The 21,664-nt window shown below is 42.4% G+C and overlaps 1 protein-coding gene across 17 annotated transcripts in view; it reads left to right on the plus strand.

Moving 5' to 3' along the window:
- The window catches only part of KCNIP1 (potassium voltage-gated channel interacting protein 1), an 807,057-nt gene that overhangs the window by 717,748 nt on the left and 67,645 nt on the right, over nt 1-21,664 (plus strand). The window contains exon 1 of one of the 17 annotated variants that reach the window (XM_039484948.1): nt 11,925-12,010. The exons of the other annotated variants lie outside the window; for them this stretch is intronic. The gene's annotated coding sequence lies outside the window, so the exon portion shown is untranslated. Of the gene's footprint in view, nt 1-11,924; nt 12,011-21,664 lie in introns of those variants that run through there. 17 annotated transcript variants of the gene reach the window in all.

Consider the following 21,664-nt stretch of genomic DNA (forward strand, 5'->3'; position numbering starts at 1 on the left):
TTTTTGTTCCAATATAGACCATAAAAACATAGATTTATTTATATTTGGAGCCATATTCTGACAGTAGGATCTCATGCACTAACCCTCTGTTGCAATGTTGCTGAAATGTTGAAATCTGCATTTTTTTTTCCACTGACTTTTTGATATGTCATGGAAATATGTCTCTGTGTGAGCCTCTGGAAAAACCTGTTACAAAATCTGAAACCACAGTTACATACCCAAGAGGTGTCCCTTTGTTTCCAAAAGAGGAGAATGGGTATGGAGATCAGGCTCTTTCTGAAGCCCTTGACTTCCCCAAATTCTCATGCAGGCCAACTGGTATTTTGTAAGTGGGAAAATAGCGGTTGAAAGATGTGTAAGGCCCAGTTGTGTGAGATGCCAAGTACTCTCAGTTTCCATTAATGGCAATGAGAATGCTCAAAACTTTGCAGAACCAGTTCTTCCCCCCATGCATAGTTTCTTGTAGGAGGAGAAAACGTGGAGGGCGGCAGCTGTGGAAGGGCAGTAGAGATTTAAGAACATAAGAACGGCCATACTGGGTCAGACCACAGGTTCATGTAGCCCAGTGTCCTGTCTTCGGACAGTGGCCAATGCCAGGTGCCCCAGAGGGAATGAACAGAACACGTAATCATCAAGTGATCCATTTCTTGTCATCCATTCCCAGCTTCTGGCAAACAGAGGCTAGGGACACCATCCCTGCCCATCCTGGCTAATAGCCATTGATGGACCTATCCTCCATGAACTTATCTAGTTCTTTTTTTGAAACCTGTTATAGTCTTGGCCTTCACAACATCCTCTGGCAAGGAGTTCCACAGGTTTACTGTGCGTTCTGTGAAAAATATTTCTTTTTGTTTGTTTTAAACCTGCTGCCTATTAATTTTATTTGGTGACCCCTGGTTCTTGTGTTATGAGAAGGAGCAAATCATGCTTCCTTATTTATTTTCTCCACACCAGTCATGATTTTATAGACCTCAATCATATCCCCCTTAGTCGTCTTTTTTCCAAACTGAAAAGCCCGTCTTATTAATCTCTCCTCATATGGCAGCCGTTCCATCCCCTTAATCATTTTTGTTGCCCTGTTCTTAAGCTTTTCCTATTCTAATATATCTTTTTGGAGATGTGGCAACCACATCTTTGCAACTTGTGGTATTTTCCTTCGAACTTGATAGCTTCAATTAATACAATTAACCAAGATGAAAAAATGTGTTGGATCGGACCACTGTGCCCTTAGAGAGGTAACAAACCTCATTGCTCACAAAGGACGGGAAAGGCAGAGTAGTATAGGCTGAGATCCTCTATTTAAGTTACAGTTAACATAATTGGAACCATCTTCTGGAAGCCACACACTCTCTGTATGAAATACCTTTATAGAAAATAAGTTTGTCCATTTCAGCTTCAGTTTTCAGTATAATCACTAAGTGATCTTACAGGGGTATTCCCAGATAAAAGACTGTAGTGTGGGTACGTGTTAGGCAAGGGAATGGGTCTGAAGGGATTGCACCTGTTAAGACTAAGTGCATGATCTCTGGCACTGAAAGAGTTGCACCTGATGGGGAGCAGTGGGGTTGGCGCACTACTCCAGCACTGAAAGGGTAACTCTTCCAGAAGAGTGAATAGAGGAACTGGTGAATTGATCTAGTGCATGGCTTCTCAAACTGGAGGTAGTGAACGGGTCCTCCAACAATCACCGTTCCTTCCTTTAGGGCTAGATGGGGACGGAAGGGGCATGCAACCTTTTTCTGTTGTAACATGGGATTGTGCTATGGAAAAAAATGAGAAACACAGCTCTAGAACAGAAAAGGGGGATGCCTGGTGTGGAATGACTTGGAAGGAAGGGAGACATCCAGAACCATGGCTGGCTGACGAGGCTGCTCTCCCTCATTTGGCTTTTAACTGTCTCTTCTCACAATCCTCCTAGTGGTTCTGTCTCCTTATGCTCCATTCCACTCTGTCTCCTTTTTGCCCTTTCCCGTTCATCTGTTCATTTCCAAGACCTTCCCATGCCTTTGATTTCTCTCTTAATGGAAGCTGGGGCCCAGCTTCTTCTGCTAGGATCTAGTGAGGTCCTCAATCTCCTTTCAGTTGTACTGTGGTGAGGCTTCAAAGTCTGACTCAACCTGCCTGCAGAGTCAGGAGAGTAAAAAGCTTATCTATTTTTTCTAAACTGCTGGAGTCTCAAGGCCACAGGGCCAAAACAGTTCTAATATAACTTGACATGTTTTCAGGATCTGACATATCCAGTATGTATAGTCCAAATGACTTTAACCTGAGAGGGCAGGGAGTGGGATGGGAAGGGCTTTATAGCAAAGGGAAACTTCAGCATAAAACAGCTTTTGTTAAGGAAATTGAGATAAGGAGGTTCAAAACTGGATCATTGAAATTGTCTATTTAAATTGAATTGAATTAGCACTACCTTAATCCCTCTCCTACAGTTTTTAAACCCACACATGGGAGCTCTGAACGGAGGAGGCAGGTCCAAGTTTGTTTTAATTGGCTTTATATAATTTGATCATTTTTACAGCAAATACACTTTCTTCTTTTAATTGAACAGAGAGAAGTACAGTTTGCCCATTTTATACAGCCGTACACATTACCTAGATACAACTGCACTAACTGTCCGTGATCCCACTTTGCTGGATTATACAGCCAGGGGTCTTTTTTCACTTGTCTTCTAAGATTGAGAGGCTCAGCATGAGAATTAGAAAGGAGAGAAAGAGAGAAAATACCAAAGGGCCATGAGGCACTGAATGGCAAAACACAATAAAATTATCTTTGACAGCAGTAATTGTCCCATGAAGTCTTCTTAGTAAAAATGGTTGAACCTTAGGAAATAGAGTTCAGGTTCACTCTCACTAGCTGAAGCTGAAAGAGAGAGAAACTCTTGATTTTTAATATTTTTGGGGGGACGAGGGGATTTAAAAAAAGTCTCATTTTGAGTGCTTCAGATTTAATTTATGGATACTTTTAATCAGACGTCTCCAGATAAATATTAAATATCACCTTATCACCAGCACTGTGGATTGTGGATCTGGGTTCTCTCCAATTTTTAAATCTGATAACATGACAGATAGTTGTCAGAGCTCAGTGTGAAATGAAAAACTGCCAAAGGGCTCATGTACTCTAAGAGTTCTGTGTTTGAGGGTGTCTCAGGAATAGCATACCGAAGAGTTTGTCCTTAGCATGTCACCGTGATCTCTCTCTTATCCATCAACAACCCCCATTTCCTCAGTCATTGATCTGTTACAGAGTTTTGCTGATGTGAATGACAAAAAAATAGATGAGAACAGCAGGGTGTATAATACTATTGGCACATCAGATCCTGAGACAATATTTTAGTTTAAACATGAATGTTTTTTTCTTTGCCTAATTTTTATTGTTGTTCTTTGCAGTTATTACATTCTTATCCTTTCCTATCTCTTCACTTCTTTAACTGCTCACCTTTTTTCACTTTTTAAAAGGATATCCATCTTAGTTTGTGGCTGAGTTCCCTTAAAATAAGGGTTGAGGATAGGGAATTACAAAACCTAACGTGAAAGAAATGTTTCCATGGCTCTTTTTTAATCAAATAATTGATACCAGCTATTCAAACATCTAAACAAGTTCCTGCACTGTTGTGAACTTAGAGGTCTGTAGCAGCAACATGTATTGGTTTCCAAACTCATTCACATTCTCAGCCACTTGTGGGTCCTTTTGCTCCTAAATCTGAATTCCACACCTTTCCTGCTAAGTGCTTGATTACATGAAAAGTAACAGGAGTCAATGTGAAAATAAACTGTATTTAATGTGATGGGGTCAGTTATTTGGTCATGTCCCAATCATAAATGCTGTTATTGCCTTGCCCAGGCCAGATCCTCAGGTGGTGTAAACCGGTGTAGATTTACTGATTGTAAGATTTGACGTTTGTCCAATCTGGTTTGGAATTTATTGATGAAATGTTTTTATTTGGAAAACTGAAACGTTTTGTGGAAACGTACTGGTTTCAAGGAAAATTTCATTGGGAAGGGTTCTCAGAATCAGGATGCAATCTCTGGTCAAAACAGGGGAGAGCGCAACAAACACTGGTTGCTCCGGGATGTGGGAGATCCAGGTTCACGTCCCTGCACCGAATCTGGCACAGCAGGGCTATAGAGTCTCTCTCTCTTTGTTTATGTGGAAATTTTTGAAAGCTGTAGTTTGCCTTCTAATGTGGAATGAAAACGAGTGTTGAAACCTCAAAATTTTTCATGAAACAGAATTCTTGTTTTCAGGTCAAACAAGAATTTAGTAGTTTAGAAGTGCCTGCAGTGTTTGTATTCCTCCACTGATCTATACTCCTTAGGTCAATTTGCAGTTTAATTTGATTTCCTTGTGTGTCTGCTACTGCTATTCCAGTTTTGTCATCTGCAAGTTTTTGGTTTTTTTTAATCAAGGTTGAATTTAAACCATAGGATACCTGAGAAAAATATGAAGCAGCTGCTCAGGATGCACAGGGGCTGCTTAGTTTAGCAAAAATGGTCTGAACACCCTAACTAATGTTCCTAAACTGAACTATGGTTAAGAAGTATCCTTGCTCAAAGACTGACAAGTGCTAATCATTATAATAGAAGTCTCTCCGTAGATGACCTATCCATGGATCAAAGTTTGAGATCCTGTGCTTGTTCATGAGGTGCTAAATATGAAACTGATTAGAACAAAAGTGAAACTAGCCTGTCTATGTTCATTGCCCGAGCTGTGATATTTAAAAGTAACAGCACAAATGGCGATTTCAGTGTTTTATTTTCAAAGCAGTGCAAAATGAGTCTGAGAGTTTGCAGTTTGAATAATTTAAGATATATTTGTAGTTGAGGGCAGGAAACAATATTTCTCCATGAGTTTTATGCTGACAGTGTTCCTTTAAGATTTCTGTACATTTTCCTCTTCCAAGTTCTCCCTGTGTGTCCTATCTTTCCATCCCCACTGGTAACCTCCAAAGCTCTCTGAATGTTGCCCTCCGATAATTAGACAGGCCTCCTTTTTTCCGTTGCAGGACAGCAGTGGAATCTTAAAGAACTGTAAGTCTGAGGGCTAGAGCAAAGCCAGGATACATAGTACAAAGAAACCTACCTAAGCATATAACTAGAAAGAAGGAAAAGAAGTTCACTTATTGTGCAGAGGGCCTCCCATAAGTCATTGAGGGGTAGAAAGGGCCATGCAAGAGGTATGAATAGGCTATGCATAAGGGACTTGGGGTGGGAGGTTAGCTGGAGCCAGGATTACAGAAGTTCATTGGTGCAGACCCTTCCAGAGAGATTGCAGAGTATCAGTGGCTGTTATTCCAGCTTCAGTGGAGCTGAACTGCAGATTCACAGCCTGCTGACAGTTCTAGAGAGGTAAATTTAATCTTCCCACCTCAGCTCCATGGAAATCCCCACAGAAACACTGATAACTTCCTTTGTGTGAATGACTGCAATGTTGTTTTCACCTTGTTGGTCTGAGGGTATTAGAGAGAGACAGTGGTGAGGTAATATCTTTAATTGGACCAACTTCTGTTAGTGAGAGAGGGACAGTTTACACAGAGCTCTTCTTCAAGTCTTGTGTGAATGGGGCATACCTAACATTTACTGAGGATATAATTAATTACTAGTACTGGTTGAAAATTGGAGAAAGTGTCATGACAAATTTTTTAAGTTGTCTATTTCACAGGATTTGAAACAGAACAATTTTTAATTTTGTGATTTGTTTTTCCAAAAAAATGTTGAACTTTCAAAATGTCATGGGTCTTCCCCTTTTTGCTACTGCATGTAATGAAATTAATACCTAGGTTTTTCACTTTCAGTTCTAATTTTTCAAACTTCCTCAACTTTTGACATAGTGTGGCAAAGTTACAAAGTTGCAATTGAACTTTTCCAAAGTTAAGGGAGTTTTTAATTTAGTTGACAAAGGAAAAATGAGAAAAAGTGTGGTGGAGAGGAGATACCCTTCTATTTTAATTACGCCAATGGCAATAAAGGAGAAGAAATGAGAGGAAAAATAATAAATTTCATTTCTTGAAAACAAAAAAGATTTCATTTTAAAACTAAAGAAAATTTTCAGTTTCATTTCATTTAGAAATCTCATTTTCCCACAAAAAATTCCTTTTTCACAAAACTCCAGTTTTTTGGCAGGAATATTTTTCAGTTGACACATTTGATCAGCTCTGCTAATTAAAAAGCCATTTTCTTTAGTTACTTGTGAGACTGTCACAAATATAAATAAATTACTGCTAATTTAATAGAACACACTCTCCAGAAAATTTTAATAAATCTTGACATTTGCTGTACGTTTTGGAACCTAGTTTTACAATTGGATTCATACAATCAGACCTCTGCATCTAAATGGACTCCCATTCACTTGCACTGGGGTCATCTGAAAGGACTGAGTGTTGAGCTGGATGCAAAATGTCATCAGTAGAAGCTAAATCACAATTCACTCAGAGACACCAAACACATGCGGTGTTTTGCTTCAGTGACCTCATCCTCTCCATAAAGCATCTTAAACTGTCCAGACCTCAAATTGCCATTACTTCTGACAGATTCTGATCATTAAGCTTTGACACCAGAGGCCAAGCTCCACACTGGGAAGTCACATCAGCGGTTTAGCAGCTCAGTGAACCCCACAAACACAATTCACCTCCTGCTCATCTCAAGATTAATACGTTTCAGAGACTCGAAGTCTCTCTAATGTATTCTCCAACTATTTGGACTAATTAATTCTGGCCTCATTTAACCTAATAACTTTAAAAAAATCATTCACTTAGCCCCATTGTGATTCATCAAACCGAATGGTTAGTTATGTTCACATCTCAGCATAGCTTTTGCCATAAAGCACTCACCACTAAGCTGGTATCTTAGCTGTTACCTGTGTGATTTCTCCCTAAGCAAAATCCCAGCTGGGCAAATGGGATCAAATTCTGTGCTGACCCTGGATGTCCTTTGCTGAAGGTGTAGAGCAGAACGTGGGGCCAGGTTTCCAAGTGCTTACCACCCACCACTAGGGCAAGTTTTCAAGAGCTCTTCTCTTAGTGAGGCACCGACATAGGACCAGATTTTCAAAAGTGTTCAGCACCCAGCAGCTTTCATTGCAAAACTGTTGACCAATTTTTCATAAAAGCACAATGCCCAACCTACTGAGCCTTTCTGGCAATCTGGCCATTGGTTTTGGAGCCCAAATGGGAGCTGAGCAATTAGAAAAGCTGATGCCAAGTGTGGGAGATAGGGCCTTCTGAATACTGTGACCATGGTGTGGGTCAAGGCAGAATTTGGCCCCGTGATTTCCAAAGCTCTAGTGACACCATAGGGAAATAAAATCACACTTCAGACCTGATTCTGATGATTGAAGTCTGTGGGAGTTTTGCCATTGACTTCAGTGAGCTCAGGATCAGACCCGTCATCCTGCTTCTTCCATTAATATATCAGTGGATGATTTTTGTCACTTTTGTTTTAAACATTGCCTTTCCGTTCAGTAGAAAATGAATCTTGTCCAGCAAGAAGAGGTTAATCATTAGCAGCACATTCAAACGGAAGTAATTCTTGCTTTCAAATTGTCATAATATTTCCTAGATTTTGGGGGCAAACATCTCAGTGGGGTGCTGAAAACCTGGCAAAAAGTTTCCATTCTTCTCAATAATGTAGCTTATTTTTTTTGTGTAAGACAGAAGAAAGCTTTGAAGGGCACCTTCATAAATGCATAGTGTTTGCATTTGCCTTATGCTTTCAACCATACAACACATCACTCCGGGGTTCTGACTGAACACTTGAGCTTTGCAAAACAAGCCGTCCCAAGTGATGGAGATGTGAAATCCTCAATCTGTGAAAAAGAGCATAGCTGCAAGCTGTTAGCTCCCTGGGGCCTTATTTGTACCGAACACTGTTTAGTAACTCTTAGTAAAACCCACCTTAATTCTTAGAGGATCTGTCTAATCCTCTTTCAATCACTCTTCAGAACTCTTAGAACTAGATGGAAAAGCTCCTGTGAGATTCATTCTTGCCTCCATATGAAATTTCAAAGATTCTTTGATACATTCAGCTGCTTATTGACTAGCACAACTTCTAGGCCCTTTGCATAACATTACATTATTTGTTGTTGAGCTTTAGAGGAACTTTTGTATTACATTTGTCTGAAAATTGTTGCATTCTTTGTACAGAGGAGCGTTAGGAAGCAGAATAGAGAGAGAGTAATCACATAAGCCAGGTTTCCTTCACTGCCTGAGATCTTGTCTCATGTTCATAGGTACAACCACTTTGGAAATAAGGGGACATGTTCCCCATAATATTGTTAAAATACTGTTTATCCTCATCCATGTGAGTGGAGAAGCAAAGCATTCTCACCTACCATTGGTCCGTCTGACCCCAGATTTTTTAAAAATGTGATTGCTCTGCTGTTGTGTTCAGAGCAGGCTGCTGTTTTGCATGAGTCTGGCTAGATAAGGTCAGAAAGCCATTGTCAGTGGGCATATCTGAACTGTGAAATATTAAATATTAAACAAACAACTGCAACTGAAATGACTAACTCTAGGAATGTTACAATGGGCAAGGTATGGACCTGGTGAAAGGATAAAAGTAATTCATTGTATAGTAAATACAATTCCAGTCGAGTGCATTGCAATGTGTTATTTCTTTCAAGCTGGAGCCTTGCCAATCAACAAAGACTCTAGAATGATTTTTTGTAATTAATAATAGAAAATGACATTTATTTGGACTGAGAATTTCAAAGTTGGTGAACAGCCCTTTAGATCCCAAAATACAGATGTTGATGCCTAACTTTTTTGGAATTTTTTACCAGAACAGTTAAATGCTTGTTTACTGTCTCTGTATTTCATGTGAATAATACAATATTGCATGTGATAATACAAATCATTTGCTGAATTAATGCAGGTTATGAAATACATGTTAAAAATCACAATTGATATAAGACTGTGAATGAAACTGATTTGTTAATTTATGGGGGGACAAGGTTGGTGAGGAAATATCTTTTATTGGACCAACTTCTGTTGGTGAGAGAGACAAGCTTTCGAACCACACAGAGCTCTTCTTCAGGTCCTGGTCCAATAAAAGATATTACCTCACCCACCTTGTCTCTAATTGCCTTGGACCAACACAGCTACAAATACGCTACATATGTTAATTTATGGGGTTGCTCTGCAGGTTTTGCCACCAAACCTCCTTTGTGTTGATTTGCTTCTTGAGTCAGAGTAGGGCACTCCTATTTGGTACAAGCAACAGTGCCTTCCTTACCTACTACTGACCAGTGTTTACCGCCGCCATCTGCTGGCTGGGATCCAACTGCTCTAATGCACATGATACTGCCCCGTAGTGACTGGTTTACAGACAGTGCGCCCTACTGCTGCTCCAGTTGGTGACAGTTCTTTTGTGCCAAGGGACAGATCCTCAGCAGGTCTAAATTGTCACAGCTCCACTGACTTTAATGAAGTTGACATTATTGAAGTCAATGGAGTTATGATGTTCTGTCCCTGAACCAATACAGTTCAGCTGGTGACTGTGTTGTCTGTATGTGTACAGCACATAGCTATATTGTGTATGCATATATTTCTCTGTCAGAATTCTTCATGGCCCTTCAGAAGATCCTGGCAGGAGCTGCATGTTAGGACAGTATTTTCCAAGCAGTTTCTCTGTGTGTGAATAGAGCTTAATTGGTACTTATGCTCCATTTAATTATACTTCACGTTTTGGAACAGCTTTGGTGCAATCTGCTTAACTTAAACACCAGCTTTGCTAAATGGAAGGAAATAATCTTTTGGAGGATGTTGTCTCATTTTTATGTGGTAAATGTTGTATGATTTGATTTGCAGTGTTTATCCTGTGCTCACTCCACTCTCTCGCATGGATTGGGGCTGGCAGGGTATGCAAGGGGAGTGCCACCTCAGCAATATGTTGCCTCTTGTCCCTGACTACACAGAAACACTGAGTTGAGACCTCATGGAAGGGCAAGGAGCTTGTCAAGACCTGTTAGATTCCCTTTCCCAAACCTATGAGTCACAGCAGAGTAAGTTACTGCAGATGCAGTTCCTTCCCACCAAGGCATCAGCCATCATAGAGAAGCTCCAGGTATCCTGACTCTTCAAAGAGCTTATGATCCAGTAGCAGATGGGACCAAGCAGTAGTGCAGAGGACCCTTACCCCCAGAGTTTCCATGGAAATCTGAGTTTGGGGTGTGATATAGAGGGATAAGTGCAGATTTCACAGGATTTGCAAGTTAAAACTTGTGTATTCCATTCTCTAATGTGGGTTATTTCCAGAGAAGGGAGAATGGTTCCCTCTCTTCTCTTCCCTCTAGTAGACAATGGCTGAGGTTTTCAGAGCTATGTAAGGGACTTAGCTGCACAGTTCCCATTGAAATTCATGAGAGTTGTTCATTTAAACCCTCTGGGCACCTTTGAAATTCTCAGCCAACATACTGCTTGGACTGGAATAGGCTCTAGGTTGTCTTCTATGTTTTATTCAGAACTCTTAATACTCTAGGTGCTCAATAAATAACAAAAATGAACCATGTTTTAGCAGAATAATTTCCCTTTTCTGCTTTCCTGTGGTTGATACTCACTGGTGTTATTCCAGTTAGTGTAAGCAGAGGGTAATCTATACCATCTCCTCACAGAGCAATGCACAGGGTTGGATCCAAATTTATCCCTTCTGGGGATTTGCCTAAAGAAACAACAAAACACCAACCTTTTTCTGGGGTTTGGCTGTCCATAAATTGACAACTCTATCCCTTTCCTTAGTCCCTTCTGCCTCAGAGATATTTAAACATTTTTATGATTTGGTGTTGGAGTTCACAGGACCCTCACGCTCTGGTTCCAGGGTGAGCCAGCAATTCTCTCTCTGTGTGCATGGTCCTAAAACCCAAACCCTGTTACAGTTATTTTGAAAATCACGTGTTAAAAGCCCTTACTTTCATATGCTCAGGACCTTCTGGGGGGAAAAAATCCTTATTGACTGAAATTTTTCATCCTAGTCCTCAACCCAAAGATGATTTTCTAAGTTTGAGCAGTCTAGTTTATGGGGTTGTGGGAAAAAAATCTTGTTTCTGTTGTGAAGATTAAGATATTTTTTCACTCACACAATTCAAAAAAGCTAAACTTTACAAGCTGAAAATTCCTAGATAGTGAGTAGTACAAGTGATTGCAAAAATAGTTTTCTACACATGCAGTATTAATCTCCACTAAGAGCAGTTATATTATTTTACATGACTGTGGGATAATGTAAATACATGATACTGCTGCTTAAAGTTGTGTATCACTTTTAATAAAAAGAGTCTCACTGCTGATTTCACTTCCACAGTTGCAAAATCAAAAAATCATGCAACTGGGGAACTCCACAGTCTACTAGCAGCAGAGAACTGTTGCTCTGTAAACAGTTGCCCATGGAATTTGCTCATGTACATGTGTAATTACTTACTTTGGATGCACAATTGCATATTTTGTGTGCAGAGGTACCTGTTTTGTTTCAGTCTGTCATTATCTTGCCGGTACGCCTGCAGTGCAAATAATTCAAAATTTAGTCCAAAAAATTCTTCTCTCACTGTCCCCTCTAGCCACTGGAGGTGGTGGGATCATGACCCCTATCTTTGATGCACCTTCCAAAAATGCAGGTGATGATGAAGGCATTTGCGGGAGGGAGTGGTCCTGTAATTGTCTGGCCCTGTCTTGGGGTCAAAGCACGTAAGGGTACTTCGATGAGTCCTCTTTTCACACACATTCAAAGGCTAATTACAAACTCATCCTATGTTTCTACCTTGGTTTTGGATCTCCTGAACTATTTTATAGATACATACTGCAGCAACTGAAGGTTTTTAAATAGAGATGGATCTGAGCTTCAAAGACTGGATTCCAGATCAGTCCAGGACTTCCCTAAAATTGACTGATATTCAGATTCAAGGTGCCAGTCCTTTAAAGAGATGGGCCCATCTATGAAGTTTACATATAAACTTCACCAAAGTCCAGGTTGGGAAGGGCCACGTTCACCATTGTCCTCCACCTTGTGTCAGCACTTTATACAAGGTGAGTGTTACCATTCTGACTTGGCAGTGTTTTACACATCTATGCACATGACACAGGGCTATGGTGAATTGGACCTCAAGACTGAGATTTTCAAAGGGGCCTAAGGGAATTAGGTGCTTAGAAACCAGTGACTTTCCATTGCTGGCTCAGTGTCTAGCCCTCAAGCTATGCTCCTTCAGTTTTCCTTCTACCTCTGTTATAGTGCAACACAATGTATGAAAGCACCAAGGTCTGAGGTGAAGAGACTTACATTTAAAACTCAAGTTAAAACCTTTCTGAGTGCATGTATCAATTTTTATGTATTTTTCTTCCATTCCAGGAGCACTGATAACCCAAGGGCTGTGTGTCCTTGAATTAGGCAAGGCTTTAATTATCGCTTCTGATTGCTTGATTCATCCTACATTTTATTTACCATTCATTGATTGTTCCCCCCCCAGCTCTCTGCCTGAAAGCTTAAAACATGCTGACATTTATAGAAATCAATGCATTAATAAATCAGGAAACTCAAAATGTCTGATTTGCTTTTCAATGAAGTAGAACTATTATCACTGCCAAAGTTCTGCAGAGAGAGAGAGAAGGTCCATTTGTAATGCATTGTCTAGGCTCATCATAGGTAGTTGATGAATAACCTTTCCAAGAGAGGGGAAAAAAACAATTAAAGTTGAATTACTTCATTTATAATTCAGAGTGCTTCTGCGAGGGTTTCATTTAATAAGTGCATTGTGAAGAGTTTCCCAGGCTTTCTCAAAAGCGAGCACAGTTTGGTTGCTTGACATATTATTTCTAGTCTCACTTTTTGGTGCTATTTTAAAATTGGAATTGCAAGTGGTGGTGGTGGTTGTTTTTTTACTCATGGTCCCAGCTTAACTCTGCATCAGTTACTTGAAAGCTCCTCTAGCAGAAGATCCCTTTGAAGGCTGGCTGTTTATTGAGTAACAAGTGTCAGCTCAGTGGAGAAATTGGCTTCCTTCCTTCATTTTTTTTTCTACATTAAGAAAGTGCCTGCCTTACAGGCAGCAGGAGAAGACTCATGAGGGCTGGTCTCCACTATGGAGAGAGCCACACTACTGCGATCATTTTAGCGGATCTAGTGAAGACCAGCTTAATCGATGGCAGAGCACTCTCCGGTCAACCCTGGGAGTCTAGCTCTCCAAGGGCTTGTCTCCACTTACTGGGGGATTGACATGCGGTGATCAATGCCCCTGGGGTCGATTTAGCAGGTCATGTGAAGACTCATTAAATCGACCGCTGATTGCTCTCCCGTAGACTCCGGGACGAGAAGCATAAGGTAAGTCGATGGGAGAGTTTCTCCCATTGACCCAGTGCGTTGGAGACACCACAATAAGTTAACCTAAAGTATGTCAACTCCAGCTACATTATTCATGTAGTTGGAGTTGTGTAACTTAGGTTGACATAGCCCTGTAGTGTGAACCTGCCCCGAGAAGAGTAAGGGAAGTTGATCAGAGAGTGTATCCCGTCGACTCAGCTCTGTGAAGACACGGGGGTAAGTCAACCTAAGCTATGTCTGTGACAGATTAGATCACAGAACCCCCCTTGGGAGCTGCCACCCAATGTGCCAAGACTACTTCTACCTCTCCCTTCCCTGCCAGCTCGGGGCCCCAGCACCCTGTTCTGCTGAGCCAGACACTCCCGTCTGCTCCAACAGATACCTGGGATCTGAATTACTTGCCCCAAAGCTGCAGGTTTACCTAAAAGCAGCTAACAGAAGTGTTCTTGTCTTTAACACTCAGATGCCCAACTCCCAATGGGGTCTAAACCCAAATAAATCTGTTTTACCCTGTATAAAGCTTATACAGCTTTATAGAGGGTAAACTCACAAATTGTTCACCCTCTATAACACTGATAGAGAGAGATGCACGGCTGTTTGCTCCCCCAGCTATTAATACTCTGAGTCAATTAATAAGTAAAAAGTGGTTTTATTTTAAATACAGAAAGTAGGATTTAAGTGGTTCCAAGTAGTAACAGACAGAACAAAGTAAGTTGCCAAGAAAAATAAAATAAAACGCACAAATCTATGTCTAATCAAACTGAATACAGATAATCTCACCCTTAGAGATGCTTCAGTAAGTTTTTCTCAGACTGGATACCTTCAAGGCCTGGGCACAATTCTTTCCCCTGGTACAGCTCTTCTTCCAGCTCAGGTGTTAGCTAGGGGATTCTTCATGATGGCTCCTTCTCTTTGTTCTGTTCCACCCCTTTATATATCTTTTGCATAAGGCGGGAATCCTTTGTCCCTCTCTGGGTTCATTGCCCACTTGCCAGCACACACATATACAGGAAGACTTACAGGTAAAGCATAGCCATCTGCAGACAGTTGTCCTGGTTAATGGGAGTCATCAAGATTCCAAACCACCATTAATGGCCCACACTTTGCATAATTACAATAGGCCCTCAGAGCTATATTTCATATTTCTAGTTTCAGATACAAGAGTGGTACATTTATGCAAATAGGATGATCACTCTCAGTAGATTATAAGCTTTGTAATGATACCTTACAAGAGACCTTTTGCATGAAGCATATTCCAGTTACATTATATTCACTCATTAGCATATTTTTATAAAACCATATAGACTTCAATGTCACAACATCAACTTTAGATAAATTATTCACATAGCTGGAGTAGTGTAATTTAGGTTGACTTACCCCCGTAGTGAAGACAAGTCCTATCAAATCTGTTCTTTAAGGCAGTGAATCCCAGTCTAAGATTTATCCTAGCAGCAGGATGGTCATGTGCTTAAAGCTCTGGATCAGGTTCCTAGCTCCCTGTGCGTCCGTGGGCAAGTCACACAGTGCATGTTGACATTGCAATAAAACCCACAGCTGGCCCAGGTCAGTTGGCTCAGATTGACTATAAAACAGCAGTGTAGATGTTCAGGCTCAGGGTGGAGCCTGGGCACTAAGACCCCACGAAAGGGGAAAGTCTCAAAGCCCAGGCTCCAGCCTGAGCCCAAATGTCTACACTGCTAGTTTAGAGTCCTGCAGCCCAAGCCTGCGAGCCTCAGTCATCTGACCAGGGCTCTGAGACTCGGTGCATGGGTTATTCATTGCAATGTAGATGTTGTAGACATTAGTGTGTATTTGTACGGCATGCAGCACAGTGAGGCCCTGATCTCTGTATAAGGGCCTGTAAGTACTACTGTAATATAAATGTAACATGCCTATCCACCCGGTTACCTCCTTTAATGCCAGTCTCCTTATGGGTTTGGATAGATGGGCCTGAGTTCATTGGGATTCCAGCACAGCAGGGTGTAACTTCCTTATTCTCTTCCCAGATGTATTTACTTGGCACTACCTCCACCCTTACCTCTTCCTGGGAAGATCACCAGGGCAGCTTGGAAGGAAAATTCTAAGCACAGGATGGCCCTGAGTTTCTTGCCAGATAGTTGAAGACTCCCAGGAAATAACACAAATATACACAATATATTCACAAGAGTAATTTTATTAAAAAGGAAGTAAATATATCATAATAGGATAAAGGGTCACTGAGGCCCTCTCTCTTCTGATAATACCATGAATTTCCCCACTCACGTGACCTGATATAGCAAGAGTAAAATTTAGTGTCCCGTTGATACCGGTATTTCGTAGGTGCCCTTGATGACCTATGATGACAGTATCTTGTGTAGCAGCAATAAGCAACTTGGCTGACTGAGTTCAGAGCAGCCCAAAGGACTGTCAGTGGGGCTAAGATGGAAAGTCACTCCACAGATTTAATAGGACAGTAGGTGATGAAATCCCCATGTCTTGAGGATACAGTTCAGGGAGTAGGGGGTCTCCCAAACAATTTCCCTGACTGTCTGTCTAAAAGATGGTGCGCTCACAACTCTGTGAATGATCCCCGAGTTCAGAGCTGAATCTTGACTGCTCAGCTGTTGCAGAGGGGCTGACAGTGTCATTTGTCAAGTGTCTTCTTCATACAGGAGTCAGGCTTCTTCTGCTCCCAAGACAGCCCCTCCCCATAAAGGGATGCAGGGATGGGGTGTAGATTATAATAATGTATACTAAAAATCCTAACTCCTAATCTCCGGCCCTGGAGCTCTGATACAGTCACAGCAGGTGGGCAGCCCTGAACTAGCCGCCAGAGCAGTATACTTACCACATGGTGACTGATTTACCTAGGGAGCTGAAGGACTACCATAATCTAATGGGATAGGGAGTTTTCCCAACACAATTGTATAAACTGGGAGTCACCTTGAACAGGAAACAACCAAGTTTAGGGATATTGCTTCCAGGTGCCCAAAGGCCAGTTCGGCATTTTTCTCCTCTCACAGCGCTCCTGGGCATGGGCATCTCACTGAGGACCTTCCTTATTGGTCAAGCTAGCTTTACATTCCTGGGCTTTTTTTTTTTTTCAATCATTTGAACTCTCCTTTTTCTCTCAGACACTGCTCCTCCTCTGATCAAACATGCTGGTGACCATACAGGAATGCCTCCTATCACTCCCCTGAGCTGCAGGAATGCCCATCCGTAGAACCAGCAGACTTTCCCTGCGTTACTAGCACATAGAAACCCAGGAACCCTGGTACATTCCATGGGGGTTACACAGATGAAATCTATGCATCTTCCAAACCAGCCTCATTATGAGAATCATGTCAAGTTTCAGATGTTAATTTCTCTCCAAGCAGCACAAACCTTGTGTGTCCTCACTTTAGTGGATTTCATTATTCCTATCACTTTATTTATAAAGCATGTAGGGATGCAACTCGCTTTATATGCAGGCCTCCACACAAAGACACTTATGTTCATTATTACTGTAAATAATGTACAGATGACTGTCCTGCCCAATCCTGCAGCCAGTAAGAATTTGGGTGGGGGCACCGCTACTCCACTGAGGTGCCAAGCACTTTGCAGGAGCCGGCCCTAGTATGGTGCTGGTATGTCAAACCCCATCCATCAGTCTAACTGTGTTCTATCATCTTCACTTTTACTCTCCTGTTTTTACCCCACCGGGAAAGATATTTATTAACCCATTTATTGACTTCATAGAATTTAGACTTGTAAAGCCCAATTCCTGCAACTACACTACATTGGCACTTGCATAGAAATACTGAAGTGGTTCCATGCACTCGCTTACTCTTTTCACCTTAAATCAATATGTTAACAGAAGATCTTGCTCCTGAATCAATTTTCTGATAAGCAGAACAAACCCACATTAATCATCTGGAACAAGGTCACTTTGGTGACAATTGCTAGCAATGTGTGTTAGGTTATTTCATTTGGTAAGCAGCCCAGCTAAACAGTGATACAGGTAGTGTCTACACACGGGGTAAGCAGAAGCTTTCTGATATGTGTCTGGTAACTCATGGTGTGTGAGTAGCACCAATAGTGTGTACACAACACCTGTTCCATTTTCTATTTGCATTGTGTAAACATGTGGCAGCTGTTTGTTGCAAACAGAGTATGTAGCATTCTGTGGGGTATCCCATGGTCTTTTGCTTAGCTACTGAGAAGCATGCATCCTGGGATTGTTTTCACTGTGAATTGTGGGAAACCAAGCAAGTTCAATTTTTTTTAAAAGGCATGGTTCTGCTGTCTCCACCCTATATTTCTTTTCTGGGCTGTCTCATACCATTTTCAAACAGCTGTGGGCCAGCATGGACCCAACAATGCTCCAGGCCACTATGGTGACAAGAGCAACTATGCACAGGATGTTTGGCCTATACTGCAGCACTCAGAGCTGGCTGGACCTTGCAGTGGGCCTTGCTCATCACACCTCTGAGATGATGATGTGGGAGCAGGAGACTATTCTATGGCAGCAACAGGAGGATACTCTGCAGAGGTGACAGCAGGATAAGGCAGAAGAACAAGAGAACACCGAGCTGTTGGAACAAGAGGACCGGTTCCTGGATTAGCTAAAAAGCGTTCAGTGCCATTTCTGCATCTGGGAAACCAGTATAGACTGAGGTGCTGCGGAGCTAGGATGACCAGCAGCGTCCAGAGAACTTCAGGATGGGGAGGGCTACCTTTCTTGTGATGTATGCAGAACTGATCTAGTATTCTCTGGAGGTATCCCAGAGCTTGAGCAACAGAGTACCAATTTGCAGTGTTCCATACTCATGGAGAAATGGGTCGCCATTGTCATCTGGAAGCTGGTCACCCCAGAATGTTACCAGTCTGCAGCCAAACAATTTAACATGGGGTGATCAACTGTTGGAGCCATTTTCATGCAGGCATATCAGGGCATTGATAAGGTGCTGTCTAACCAGACCGTGAAGCTGGGTAATGCTCAGGAGATTATTGATGGCTTTGCATGCATGGGTTTCTCAGAATCTAATGGGGCAATTAATGGAACACATGCCATCATTTTCACACACACACACACAGACATACCAACAGGGTGCAGAATTTATTTCTCCATGGTGCTCCAAGGACTGGTGGACCAATGTGGCAGGTTTACAGACCTGCAGGATGGTCAGGAGGGCCCACGAGGCTAGGGACTTTCAGAATTTGGTAATATTTAAATTAATGGAGATAGGACTTTTTGCCCCCAGGAGCACTGTGGACATTAATAGTGTGAAGGTTGGTCCAGTTATTCTGGGGGACCTGGCTTATCCCCAGTGCTGTAGCTAATGAAACCATACACAAGCCATATTCACAGAAGGAACATTTTAACTGTTGCCTGAGTAGTTGCAGAATAGTAGTCCAGTATGTATTTGGCCATTTGAAAGGCAGGTGATGCTCTTTATGGAAGAGGTTGGAAGCCGCAGAAAAAGCATTCCTAACCATTATAACTGCACATTGTGTTTTGTGCAATATTTGTGAGAGCAAGGGGGGGAAAGGCTAACTGAGGTGCAGAGACTTGATTGGAGGTTCGAGCAGCTAGCAAGGCATGCCAGAGAGAACACAAACACCCATGAGAATGTTGTCAGGGATGCCTGCTCTTTGTGTTTTGAGTCACATGCTTGAGCATTTTAGCCAATCGGGATGATGGGGGCCTGGGATGGAGATATTGCCAGCACTGGGACATTGAGTGTGGGTGGCTGAAGTTTAACATTCTCTATGTGCTTTGGTAAAACCTATGGATTATTGCAGCTTTATTTAAAAGATTTTCTGTGTTAAATACAAAGATGACTCATAATGGATGTATTTTAATGGCTTTGTTATGAAAAAAGAATACCCAATAACAGAGTTTAAATGAAACCAATGGGAAAAAAATTCCACTCTTCTTAAGTAATGAACTTTACAAAAACCTTTAATTACTGCAACTGTGCAAACAAAACTTAAAGTGCAATGGTAAGAACATTTCAAATATAACAATTTGGAGAGCGTGCAAAAAGTTGAAGGGAAGTATACGTCTTGGCTCTATCTCTTCTTGTCCACATGGGTTCTGGGGTTGAGTGCCTTGCTTCAAAATTCTCAGGGGCATTGCCGGATTCCAAAGAGCTGATTCTTGGCACCCAGAAGTTGGATCAGAGCAGTAAATGGGAGCCTCTTGGAGCACTGCTGCTGGGAGGCGGAAGTTAGGAGTTCCTGCTGGTCCCAGTAGGCAGCTTTGTCCAAGGCTGTAGAACATGGCTGGGTCCCAAATAATGGGCCTGCAGGGACTAATGGCCTCCCAGGGGCATGTTTTTTGGGAGGACATTCTAGCTCAGGGTAGCATCCCCATGCATTGCCTCTGTAGCTCTGTCTTTTTCCATGCTCTTCTTCACCATGATTCTGCTGTCCTTGGCCAAAGCCATGCTTTCCCTGGGCTCTGTGATGTGGTCTTTGGTCACTGCCATGATCTCCTGGACAGCTCTATTTCTTTCTTCATCTGGATGCTCATGTATAGCCTCCGCTTCTCAGCCAACTTGCTTTTCCTCTATTATCTACCATGAATTCTGCAAATATCTTGTCCCAAGTCTTCCTTTTGCTCCTCCTCCGCTTAGCCAGCCTGTCAGCATTACACAGAAGCCCTGTCTTTGATGGTCTAGTTATTGAAGGTGCTGTGGCTGGGCGAGTAGAGGGGGGAAAACAGTGACATATTGTTCATACTCCAGGCAAGTCATGATAGATTTCTTTAGTAGTATATGTGACCTTACCTCCCCGAAACTCATTCTCATTCTTGGGGGAACCTCAGAGATAGTACGTGGTCTGCATTTGCAGAGCATGCTGGGTACATTTGACTTTCAGTTTTCTGTAAATGCTTTTGTACTGCTGGAGGGAGGTGGAGTGGTCAGAGCTATGATCCAGGTTTGGTTCTGCAGTTTTGTTTGTGCCCTGAACATTCTCTTGTGGTGCCAGAAATGTAAAGGGGGGGATTATGGAGGGTGAGCTGGATAGTAATCCCATCTACCTCCCCTTTATACTATCCTCACTATCGATGACCATACATTGAGTTGTGTGAATAGGAGGTAGAGCAGCGGTTCTCAAACTCTGGGTCGGGACCCCAAAGAGGGACTTGCTGGGGCCCAGGGCCAAAGCCAAAGACTGAACCCCACTGCCCAGAGACGAAGTCCACGGGCTTCAGCCCTGGGTGACAGGGCTCAGGTTACAGCCTCCCCTCCCCTAAGGCTGAAGCCCTAGGGATTCAGCTTTGGCCCCCCGACCCAGGACAGCAGGGCTCAGGCTTCGGCTTTGGCCCACTGGCTCAGGGTATCAGAGCTTGTGTAGGCTTAGACTTTGGTCCCGCCTCCTGGGGTCTTGCAGTAATTTTTGTTGTTGAAAGGGGGTGCAAGCCTGGCAGGAGTGGAAGAGGCTTGCAAGCTATACTGGAACCAGGAGCGTGCAGCTGTTAGCTATAATGTGTGAAACAGAATTGAGCTATTTCTCAGTATTACTTTCTGTTATATCTCCCACATCGACATCGAGAAGTGCAGAAAAAAATAGATAAACTCCTACAATAATTGTCAACTACAATGCATGTCACAGGGCATTTGTACCTCTGCAGGGACCGGCATTGTTTGTGCCTTGACCAGGCATGCTCTGTGCACTGATACCTCATGTAAATGAGGAAAACTAACCACATACCTGTAAGCATGGTCTCAATAAATGTTCAATGTTGCATGTTTTCAGATGAGCAGGACACAGGTCTGAACATCATTTGTCATATACGCCTAGGCACAGTGCTTAGATACCGACTCCTGGGGGAATTCTGCACTGAAAATTTTTGTCAAAATAACACTATATAATCATGCCAGTTACAAATATTTTGGTAATTTATTTCAGAATACTTGCCAGCAATTATTTCTGTAACAATACAGACACACATACAAATTCCCCCAGGTAGAGAGTTAAAGAAAGCCCTAGGACAACCCAGTTCCCGTTTCTGCCCTCACCCCCCTAGAGCCCAGCTAGGGGGGCCAGACACTCACACCCCCTCCTAACCCCAGAGCCCAGCTGTGGACCCTCACCTGCTCCCCCTAGCCCAGACACTCACACCCTCCTAGAGTCCAGGGATCCAGAGGGAGAAACAACCTGATGCTGGGTCCCGGGCTTGCATGGAGTTTCCTGCGCACCCCCCACCCCCTGGCAGTGTCTTCTACTTGCAAGCTGGTATCTGTCGGGTACCAGCTTGCACCTAGTGGCGGCCAATATCTCTGCAGCCTATTTCGGTGGGTGGGTGGGGGAAGAAATTCTGTGCATATAACATTTAATTTCTGCAAAATTCTGAGTTGTGCAGTGGTGCAGAATTCCCCCAGGAGTAGATAGCAGGC

The sequence above is a fragment of the Mauremys reevesii genome, linkage group 8, assembly GCF_016161935.1.
Source record: "Mauremys reevesii isolate NIE-2019 linkage group 8, ASM1616193v1, whole genome shotgun sequence".
In the NCBI taxonomy this organism is placed as follows: Eukaryota; Metazoa; Chordata; order Testudines; family Geoemydidae; genus Mauremys; species Mauremys reevesii.